Here is an 11175-nt window from a genome sequence, read left to right as displayed (position 1 = left end):
ATATTCCCCAGCCCCTGTGGATCTCAAAATATCTAGCCCATTCTCACCCTGGACAACAGACATGGCAAACCATTTGGGGCGTTATCTGGAAAGTCACTATCCTCAACAGATGTCCGCCTGATGGAAAGGGCTATCTCTCTCCATTTCCCCTCCTACACCATAAGTTTTTGGATTGGGAAATGGTTCTTTTTATTTTCAGAGGAAACAATAAAGCTATTTTCAGCCCGGGAACAAATGAGGGCAATAGTCATAAAAGCCTAAAAGCTGGTCCTAGGGAGCCTGCGTCACAGATGTCGGTGGCCTGACCCACGTAGGGGGCATTCGGTTTCACGGGGCAGGAGTGGGTGAGGTGTAGGTAAAAAACAAAGAAGGCTATGAGAAGGGAAGGACAGGGAGGCCCAGAGAGGACACTGGAGTCACACAGCTTGATGAGACACCCAGACACTGAGCCCCACAGAGAGTGTGTGCCCCGCCTTAGGGCATACAGCCCGCGGGTGCCAAGGCCCCATTCTGCAAGGCTCTGCTGGGCACCGGGGCTGTAGCTACGGTGTTTTCTCGGCGCCTGGGAACAGATGGCCCCAGCTCCCACCCACGGAAGCCAAACATTTTCCCTGGCTCATTCGCTCAGAAGCCTGCTCTTGTAAATAGAGAGTAGAAGAGCTCTCTCAAGCAGCGTACGTGCGTGAGTGGCTCACATAGACCTGACACCACGAGGAGAAGCCTTGAAGGGAGCACAGACAGATTCGGGTAAGCAAGGCTCCCTGGGACCGGGGGGGGGGGGGCATAGAGCCGGGAGTCTCTGGGCCAGCAAGTCATGAAAGGGTACAGTGTGATCCAGCCAGGCTTGAGACCATTCTTGCCTCTGCCACTCCTATGGGGTCTGGCTGGGTGGGTGGGGGGTGTTCTCTGGCATCAGTTTTCTTGCCTGTGAAATGGACACTTTTCTGGAAAACGGAGTCTGTAGGATTCCGGTGCTTTTTCCTCCCTTCATCTGGGAGTGGGTGGTCACTTCTCTCCTCACCCTCTTTCACCAGCGAAGCCTTTTTCAGTGCCTTCTTATTTCCTCTGCTGTGTGACCTTAGGTAAACGCCTTCCCCTCTCTGGGTGTCATCCCAGTGGCAAAGGAGAGTCAGAGGAGGATTCCTGGGGGAGGTGGAGTATGCTGGAACTTACAGTGAAGGAGTAGAAAGGGGCGAATGTGAGGGGACTCTCTAGGAGGGAGATGCTTTGTGAGTAATGTGGACAAAACAGACAGAAGCTGGGCACAGTGGGGGACGGCTGGAACTCCGGCACTGACAGGAGGCAGGAGGATCAGAAATTCAGGACCAGTCACAGCCCTGTACCAAAGAAGGGAGGGAAAGGGGAGGAGGGAGGGAGGAGAAGGAAGAAGAAAGGAGAGAGAAAGACGACCATAGATGGGGAAGCCACAAGCAACTGATACACAGCCAGGCTTCAAAGGGTAGGCTGGGGAGATGCCCGAAGGTCCCTGAAGCCAGAATTCACAGGAATCCAGAACTACAGCTGGTAGTGAAGGGATGCAGCCAGCTCTCCGGGGTCAGCAACAAGGCTAAGGTGTCCCCTAAGGTTTCACCCCACCCCCTCCAAACCCCGCTGTCTGTGCCCTCAGCAGCCAGTAATGAAGAGTTACTTCCAGCTAAAAGCCCTTGGAGCTGAGCCAGGCAGCTCCTGAATGCTGAGCCAGCCTCCAGCAGTGGCCGGCAACCCTTGCCACCCTCAAGAGTCCTTATCCACCTCACCAGGCCAAGCCCTCTCTCTAGCCATGGCTGGGAGTCTCGGTCCCAAGAAGAGCCTGATACAGGGGGACAACCGTCTGATTGCCAGGCTTAGTGATCTGGGGATCGGGGTTCAGGGGGATAGATTTGGGGTGGGGAAGGATAGGCATCTCCCTGCTGCAGCGTGTGACTTGAACAAGCTCCACTAAGATGCTGGGCCATCCTCTGTGATAACTTCCTCCCAACAGCAAGATGCAGATCCCACCAAAGGATGCTCTCCCCTGACCTCACCCCCCACCCGTGAGCCTGGTACTGTGCTGCAGGCAACCTGCCCCTGCCCTCTCAGGACATGCCCTGCCTCTGTGGCTTCCTTCCTTCCTTCCTGCCTTCCTTCCTTCCTTCCTTCCTTCCTTCCTTCCTTCTTTCCTTCTTTCCTTCTTTCCTTCTTCCCTTTCTTGGCTTTTATTCTTAAATGTTTTCTTCCTGTTTCTTTGTTTTGTTTTGTTTTTCTTTTTTTGGCAGCTGGGGACCGAACCCAGGACCTTACGCTTGCTAGGCAAGCGCTCTACCACTGAGCTAAATCCCCAACCCCTCTTTGTTTTATTTTTATTTCTTTTTGTTTTATTTGTTTGCTCCTTTTGAGACAAGGCTAGCAGAGAACTCACTGCCTAGAGCAGTTGTCCTCAGATTCCCAGTCCTCTTGCCTGTGCCTCCCCAAATGCCAAAATTACAAGGGAGTGAGTGTTACCATTACCTAATAAAAACGTTCTCAGTCTGCGGGTTGGCAGTGTTCTCACAACCTCGGGCACAAATGCTTCAGAAATCAAGTCTGAATGGATTGAATGGGAAAGCAATTTAACTCCTTTTTTATTTTAGGTGCATGTGTGTTTTGACTGTGTGCGTGTTTGTGCACCACGCCTGTACCTGGTGCCTGCAGATCCCCTGGGACTAGAGTTTCAGCTGGTTGTGAGCTACCCACCACGTGGGTGCTGGGAATTGAACACCGGTCCTCTGGAAGAGTAGCCAGTGTTCTTAACCACTGTACTTTCACTCTGGCCCAGAAAAACTGATTTTTCCCCCCATACCACAGCCCCCAGTGCTGGGGACTGAACCCAGTCTCTTACACACTCAGAAAGTCTCTTATACACCCAGCAAGTCTCTTGCACGCTCAGCAAGACGCTTACACACTCAGCAAGCTTCTTACACACTCAGAAAGTCTCTTACACACCCAGAGAACCGCTTACACACTCAGCAAGCACTCTGCCTCTGAGCCATATGGGGGTTCTAGTCAGGCATTTTTTCTGCCTTGGGAATCTGTCCATGGTGCTGGAGTTCAGGGCAAGCCGCAAAGGAGTTGATCCAGCAGCTCAGGCAGGTCCCTCGCAGATCTGCTTGTCTACAAGGCTAGGTTTCGATGCCTCTGATTTGGCGTGCTTAAAGGGAGCCCATGGGGGTTGGGAATTTAGCTCAGTGGTAGAGCGCTTGCCTAGGAAGTGCAAGGCCCTGGGTTCAGTCCCCAGCTCCGAAAAAAAAAGAACAAAAAAAAAAACAAAAAAAAAAACAAAAACAAAAAACAAAAAAGGGAGCCCAGAAGTTCCAAGCTCTGGGGTTGCTATGAGGATAAGTGTGGTTAATTGTCACAGGGATGTGTCACTGTATTTTATTATAACACCCATCATCTCCCAAGCAGAACCCTAGCTTTCCCTTCTTACCACCTGGCTTCTTGTCATCTATGATCTATGAAAGCATCCCCTGAGCACCACAGTCCCTGAGAGCAAGAGCAGGTGTCAATATGTCACGGGCCCACTGTGACCATAGCAATGGCCCTCCCTCTCTCCCTCCCAGTGTCCTGAGCAGGCCTCCTACACAGGCTTCTGGCTGCTTGTGAGTTGATGGGAAAGATCCTAATGGCTTTAAGCTAATAAGTTGGGAATAAATTGGGTTTGTGTCCACAGAAAGCAGCTGGCATGGGGGTGGGGGGGACCTGAAAGGGCTTAGGGAGGGTGATAGCAGGCACCCTTGGGTGCTCTCCCCAATCTTTAAAATTGCATTCACTTGTTCTGGGGGGGGGGTGGTGTGTGCAAACCTGTGAAAGTCCAAAGACAACATGCTGGAGTCAGACTTCTCTTTGCACTGTGTGGGTTCCAGGATTGAACTCGGGTCACCAGGCTTGCAGGATTGCCCACTGAGCTATCTGACCCTCCCTCCACTAGCACTTTATGATGAAAATGTTAAACATGAATGAAAGCGACAGGAGTTGCCATGGGTGCTCACGGCCTGTTCTGTCTCTTTTCTCAGTCCACATTGCACAGCCAGCCTCGGGCCCAACTTAGGTTAAATAGGTTTCAAAGGTACAGGCCTGTCATCCCTGCACTTAAGAGTCTGATACAGGAAGATTGTAAGTTCAAGGCTAACCTTGGCTAAATGTCGAAACTGTCAGGGGAAAAAAAGGAAGAAAGAAGGGAAAAAAGAAAGGAGGGAGAGATAGAAAAGAGAGAAAAACAATGCAGATGTGAGAGTACTAAATATTACTGTGAACTGGACGTCTCTCTCATATGTGTATGTGTATATATGTGTTTATGTGTGTGTGTGCACGCACGTGCGAGAGAGAGAGAGAGAGAGAGAGAGAGAGAGAGAGAGAGAGAGATTCACAGACAGACGGATGGACCCAGGCTGAAGCTGAATTCTAACCTTTAACTTCTGACCTGCCTCGACCTCCCAAGTGCTAGGGGGTTACCGGTGTGCACCATCACACTTGTATCATATGCATGTATGTTGTATGTACACGTGGGTGCAGGTGCATACATACGTGAGTGGAGGGCATAGGAAAACATCAGGTGTCCTGCTCTATCACTGTCTGTGTTACTGTCCTGAGTCAGTGTCTTGCATTCAATCAAAAGCTAGGCAGGCAGCCAGCTAGCCCCGGCCACCCTCCTGTGTCCATCACCACTGCTATAGGGCTGAGCATACAGGATTGGCTGGCTTTTTACATGCATGCTTGGGGATCCAAATTTAGATCCTCATGCTTGTGAAGAAGCACTCTCACTGCTGGGTTATCTCTCCACCTCCCGTTTATTTGGCTGGTTTTGTTTTATTTTGTTTTGTTTTGTTCTTTCGTTTTTAGACATGTTTCGGGTAGCTCGGGCTGATCTCAAACTGACCACATAACCAAGGATGACCTTGAACTTTTCATCCTCCTGCCTCTACCTTTGGAGTGCCGGGATGACATATTACCACACAGGACCAGCACTTTGGCTGAGTTTTGGCAAACGCTCGCAATGTGCAAGACCCGTGTTACCAGGACACAGAGCGCCCCCCACGCCCAGCTCCCTGCAGCCCTGCCTCTCTCCCAAACCCCCGCAGAGGGTAGCCAGCATCTGACTGCTTTAGAGGACTCCTATCTGTTCTAGGAATTCACAGAAACGGGGCCACATGATGTCTGTTCTCTCAGTAACACATCCGAGGCTCACAGGTGCAGGACACAAGGAAGGCTTCATTTTACATTCTGAGCGGGTACCATGGGTAGGCGTACTGCAGGCTGTCATCCACCTCCTATTCGTAACACATGGCCTGTCTCCAGTTTACTACTATGAATAAAATGTACAGTTGTCCCTTGGTATCTGCAAGGGATTCTATATAAAACCCTTCTGGTTCCAGAATCCAAGGTGGCTTGTTAAATGGCGCTGTGCTTTGTATAGACCCTGAACACACCCTTCCATATGCCTTTTTTTTCAGTTTTTTTAAAATTTTATTTATATGAGTACACTGTCTCTGTCCTCAGACATATAAAAAGAGGGCATCGGATCCCATTACAGATGGCTGGGAGCCACCATGTGATTGCTGGGACTTGAACTCCGGACCTCTGGAAGAGCAGCCAGTGCTCCTAACTTCTGAACCACCTCTCCAGCCACCACCATGCTTTTAGGAATGGAAGACAGGATTGCATGCAGCACAGGCTAGCCTCAAAGTTTCCACGTAGCCAAGGATAGCTTTAGACTCCAGTTCCTTCCTGCTCCCCCTTCTCAAGTGTTAGAATTGCAGGTTCGGGGGGGGGGGAGGGCTGGGGATTTAGCTCAGTGGTAGAGCGCTTACCTAGGAAGCGCAAGGCCCTGGGTTCGGTCCCCAGCTCCGAAAAAAAGAACAACAACAACAAAAAAAAGAATTGCAGGTTCGGGCCAACATGTCCCATTTCATGAAGTGCTGGGGATAGGACTCACGGCTTCTCCCATGCAAAGAGAGTGCCCAGCCAACTGAATTACATTGCTGGCCATATTAATTTTAATCAAAGCGTTCTTTTTCTTCTTAGTAACTATGTAGATGATTTATGATGTCCTCCTTCCCATAAGCTAATGACTGAGTACTGGGAATGTGGCTCAGCAGTAGAGAAATTACCTAGGGTGTGTGATGTCTGTCTTCCCGTGCACATGCATACACACATGCACACACCAGCACACACATGGTGAGTCACAACTTTAATTTCAGTTCCGTGGAACCCGATGCCCTTTTCTGACCAGCTTGGGCAATAGGTAGACACAGATGTACATCTAAATGTGCAGATAAACACAAGCATAAAATTTAAAATATATATATTCTTTAGAGACCCTGTCACCTGCAGTGTAGCATATCCTTGTTTTCCAAAATCCCCTCAGCTCTCGTTGCTATTGTTAGAATTTTTTTTTTTTTGCTACTATTCAAAGGTGAAATGGCTATGTTGTTCTCTCAGGGTAATCTTCACGGAGTGGCAGCATCTCTCTTTCTCCCTGTACCGTTACAGAACTCGGTTCCATTACCTTTAAAACTTTCATAGGATGTCTTTATTATTTGAAGCCCAGTGTGCAGGAGCAGAGAAATAAGAATTCTTTATTATACTCGCCTCTCTAGACTCCAGACCTTGGTCTACATAAGTTGCTTGCTTTTGGTGGTGGTGGTGGTGGTGGGCTGTGTGTGTGTTCGTGTGTGTGTGTGTTTGTGTGTGTGTGTGTGTGCATGCGTGCATGTGTGTGTCTGTGCATGTGTATGTCTGTGTGTGCACACATATGTGTGCATTTGTGTGTGTGTGCATTTGTGTGTGTGTGCATGGGTGTGTGTGCACATGGATGTGTGCGTGTGTGTGTTCGTGTGTGTGTGTGTGCGTGCATGCATGTGTGTATCTGTGCATGTGTATGTCTGTGTGTGCACACATATGTGTGCATTTGTGTGTGTGTGCATGGGTGTGTGTGCACATGGATGTCTGCATGTGTGTGTTTGTGTGTGTGTTTGTGTGTGTGTGTGTGTGTGTGTGTGTGTGTGTGTGTGTACTGTGTTGCTGAGGCATCTTGTCAATCCCACCATATTTGTTGAGAGTGGAGCTAGTTGACATGGCTAGAATGGTGGAGAGTTAGCCACAGAGTCTCTCTCTCTCTCTCTCTCTCTCTCTCCCTCCCTCCCTCCCTCCCTCCCTCTCTCTCTCTCTCTCTCTCTCTCTCTCTTTCTCTCTCTCTCTCTCTCCCTCTCTCTCTCTCTCTCTCGTTCTTCCTCCCAGCGCTAGGATTACAGGCATGTGTCACCATTTTTTTTTTTTGGTTCTTTTTTTCGGAGCTGGGGACCGAACCCAGGGCCTTGTGCTTCCTAGGTAAGCGCTCTACCACTGAGCTAAATCCCCAGCCCCCATGTGTCACCATTTTTAATGTGGACTCTAGGGATTTAACTTCTATGGTTCTCATGCTTGCCCAGCAAGTACGCTATTGGTTGAGCCACCTCCCCGGCCTCCCAGTTCCTTCCTCTTCTGACGGCAGGTTTCTGCTCATTTGTCATTCCCAGAAAGCCATTTTATTCTGCTCCTCTGGTTCTTCTAGACCAAGAGAGTGGAAGTCATCCTTTGGATTCCGTCCCACCTCCTATTTCTGTGTCACTTAACACTCTCACACTTCTGGCTTTCCATATTATTCTAAATCCTCTCTAACCATGGACATATCTTAGGGACTTAAGATTTCGCTGTAGAGCTCACACGCGATTTCACTGATTTTCTTGGGTTTTTCAATCTAGCATTCACATTGTTCCCTGCCGGGAAGCATGTGACATCACACCTTCTTGTGCCACTCAACCACCTGCAGTGCTCGCTATTGCCACCAGCATCTCAGACGGCAAAGCCTGTCTATATTTAGAACTAATTCCTTGGGTTAGATTTTCTGGACCAACGGGGTGTTGTTGCTGTTGTTGTTTTTTAGGGCCAATTTATTTTCCAGAAGAGTTGTCCCAATTGACACTTGAACCAGAAAGGGGATTGTTTACTTACTTATTTAGTTTGCACTTCTGGAGGTAATACCAAGACCCTCGTGCTAGGCAGGGACTCTACCGCTGAGCCACACCCCAGCCCCTCACTGGGGGATTCTAGGCAGGGGCTCTACCACTGAGCCACGCCCCCAGTCCCTCATTGGGGGATTCTAGGCAGGGGCTCTACCACTGAGCCACGCCCCCAGCCCCTCACTGGGGGATTCTAGGCAGGGGCTCTACCACTGAGCCACGCCCCCAGTCCCTCATTGGGGGATTCTAGGCAGGGGCTCTACCACTGAGCCACACCCCAGCCCCTCAATGAGGGATTCTAGGCAGGGGCTCTACCACTGAGCCACACCCCAGCCCCTCCCTGGGGGATTCTAGGCAGGGGCTCTACCACTGAGCCACGCCCCCAGCCCCTCACTGGGGGATTCTAGGCAGGGGCTCTACCACTGAGCCACGCCCCCAGTCCCTCATTGGGGGATTCTAGGCAGGGGCTCTACCACTGAGCCACACCCCAGCCCCTCACTGAGGGATTCTAGGCAGGGGCTCTACCACTGAGCCACACCCCAGCCCCTCCCTGGGGGATTCTAGGCAGGGGCTCTACCACTGAGCCAAACTCGAAGCTCTCGTTTTACTTTTCATTTTAAGACAACATCACTCTAACTTGTTCAGGCTGGGCTTCAACTCACCCTATAACCAGACTAACCTCAACTTTTGATCATCCTGCTTCAGCCTCTCAGGAAGAAGAAAATGTTAAAATTGGATCTAGTCTTGTCTCCTCCATTAACAAAAGGTATCCCCAAGTTCCAACTGCTTCCTGGCCCTGTCTGATTTCATGTCCTGACCCCACCTCCCCCCACTTCTCTCTCTTTCTCTCCCACCCTCTGTCCTTCACTCTCTCCCTTCCTTCCTCCTTCAGTTCCATATATATATATATATATATATATATATATATATATATATATATATATATATATATAAAATCACCTTTGTGGGGTAGGAGTAAGGGCAGGGTCTCTGTAGCTCAGGCTGGCCTTGAACTTTCCCTGGGCCTCCGCCTGCCTCCACGTCCCGAGTGCTGGGATAACAGACATGCACCACCACACCTAGTTTACACAATGCTGAACTACATCCATACCCTACATAGAGCTGTAGACTATGCGAAGCCTCGGGCGGGGCCTTGCACTCTGAGATTATTCTAACTCATTGGAAGCTCCCACAGATCACCTTCTGTGGCCTACGGAGTTGCAAAAGAAGTCCAAGAGGCACACGCTGTCCTTGAGTGTATACATGACACTTTCCAGTCAGGTGTGTCAATACACACCTGTCATCCCAGCACTCTAGAGGCTGAGGTACAAGGATCCCGAATCCTGGGCCAACCTGAGCTATGATGAGAGGCCTTTAAAAAAAAAAAGACATTTCTAGGAACTCTGATCTGTGAGAGGGAGGCTGGCAAGATGACGAGAAAGCCCTCAGCCATGGGCAGAACCAAGCAGGCTCCCAGGATGAAGTGGGGACGCAGACAAGAGGAGGGGTATCGAGACAAATGCGTCTCTCTGTGCCTCGGTCCTGAAGACCCTCACTTACAGGTCCCAGACTCAAAGGACTTAGTTAGGGTCCCACTTAATTCCTGGCCTCATCTTTACGGCCCCCATGGGACACGTGGCCAGGACCAGGGTCAGAACAGACTCTTCTGCAGCAATCAGCACCAGCCCCAGGACAATGTCACAGATACAGCCCCGGGAGACTAAGCCTGGCAAGAAACTTGAAGGGGTTGGGCAATGAAGACAGACAGCTAGGACACCAAACCATCCTGTATGCTGTACTGTCAGACCTTGTAACCTGAGGGTGGACAGAAGGAAGTGGGCAGTGACACACGTAGTGTGAAAAGGCTGTGGGAGGGACCATGAGGGGCGGGACCTAGGGAAGTGATGGGGTGGAGCTAGGAGCTAGGGACTAATAAGTAGTGTTTGAGAGCTGGAGGTGAGGCCAGGTGGGACGAAGTGGGCTCAGAGGAGGAGAGTGGAGCAAGTGGGAATAACGAGGGTGGAGCTAGACAAATGAAGTAGAAGGCGGGGAAGAGGGCGATAGACGAGGGAACAGGCAGGCAGCAAGGAAGGCGGGGAAAGAATAGAGGGAATGAAGAAAGAATAGAGGCGAGGTTAGGGCAGGCGGAGAGGAAGGTAGGGAAAGGGGGCAGGCTCTGTGGTCTGGTTGGGGCTAAGAGCATAGAAGGAAAGAGGACGAAGACAGCAAAGAGAAGCGGGGCCTTAGACGGGGCAGTTCAGAGGCGGAGCTAGAGGCGGAGCTAGAGTGAGTGGAGCACTAGTAGAGAAAATGGGGCGGGGAATATGGTAAAGACTGGGTAGGGCCAGGGGCGGAGTGACTAGGAGAGAAAGAGAGGCTTAGGGCAGATTCATAGAGAGTGGATGTAGCGCGGGCGGGAAGACTGGGCGACTGAGTGGTAGTAGGCCCCGCTGGAGGCCGGACCTGGGTGGAACCCTGTGAAGTGGGCGTGGCGTGACGGGGCGTGGTTCCGAGAATGGGGCGGTGCATCTGAATGGTGAAAAGCATGACTGAAGGCGGGAGTTGGGCGGAGTCATACGGTGGGCGGTGCTATGTGGGCGGGGCTAGGGGACGGGCGGGGCGTGAGCCGGGCTAGCTCGCCGCAGCTGCTGCGCCCCTCGCACGCGCTCGCGGACCCGGGCCCGCGGACCGGGACACCAAGGAGGACGCCCGCCGCGCCCGGCCCAAGCCTCGAAGAACGGGGCACAGCGCAAAGGGTCCGGGCGCGGGCGGCGGGCAGCCACCGAGGATCCCAGCCTGGGGCCGGCCGAGGTGAGTGTCGCCACGGAGGTGGCGGGGAGACGCCGGCGGGGACCTGTCGGAGCCTTTGTCTGCCGCGCGCGGCCCCAGTTGCGTCGCCTCCCCCTTCCGCCCTCCCAGGCGCCGGTTCGTTGCCGCACCCCTTGTCCGGGGAGGATGGGTATCCTCCTGCAGTGCAAGATCCCCTGCATCCCAGTTGTGAGAGCGGGACGCAGGCTCTAGAAGGGGACAAACGCGGGTGGCCTTGGCCAAGCCGGGTCAAGGCATTATCTCCTCCCTTGGTCACATCTCAGGGGTCCTTGCACCTGAAGTTCCTTCCCGTCCCATCTCCTTCTATCACTCCCTTCTGCCCAGCCAACCT

General features: G+C 51.7%; 1 protein-coding gene across 4 annotated transcripts in view; it reads left to right on the top strand.

The window, feature by feature from the left end:
* Nucleotides 1–280: 280 nt before the first annotated feature.
* Nucleotides 281–11175, top strand: part of Slc29a4 (solute carrier family 29 member 4) — a 31518-nt gene continuing 20623 nt past the window's right edge. The window contains exon 1 of one of the 4 annotated variants that reach the window (XM_087577923.1): nucleotides 281–747. The gene's annotated coding sequence lies outside the window, so the exon portion shown is untranslated. 4 annotated transcript variants of the gene reach the window in all.

This window comes from Rattus norvegicus, chromosome 12 (genome assembly GCF_021556685.1).
Source record: "Rattus norvegicus strain SHRSP/BbbUtx chromosome 12, alternate assembly SHRSP_T2T, whole genome shotgun sequence".
Lineage (NCBI taxonomy): Eukaryota > Metazoa > Chordata > Mammalia > Rodentia > Muridae > Rattus > Rattus norvegicus.
Note: the sequence above shows the minus strand (reverse complement) of the source record. Positions and strands in the feature narration are given on the sequence as shown.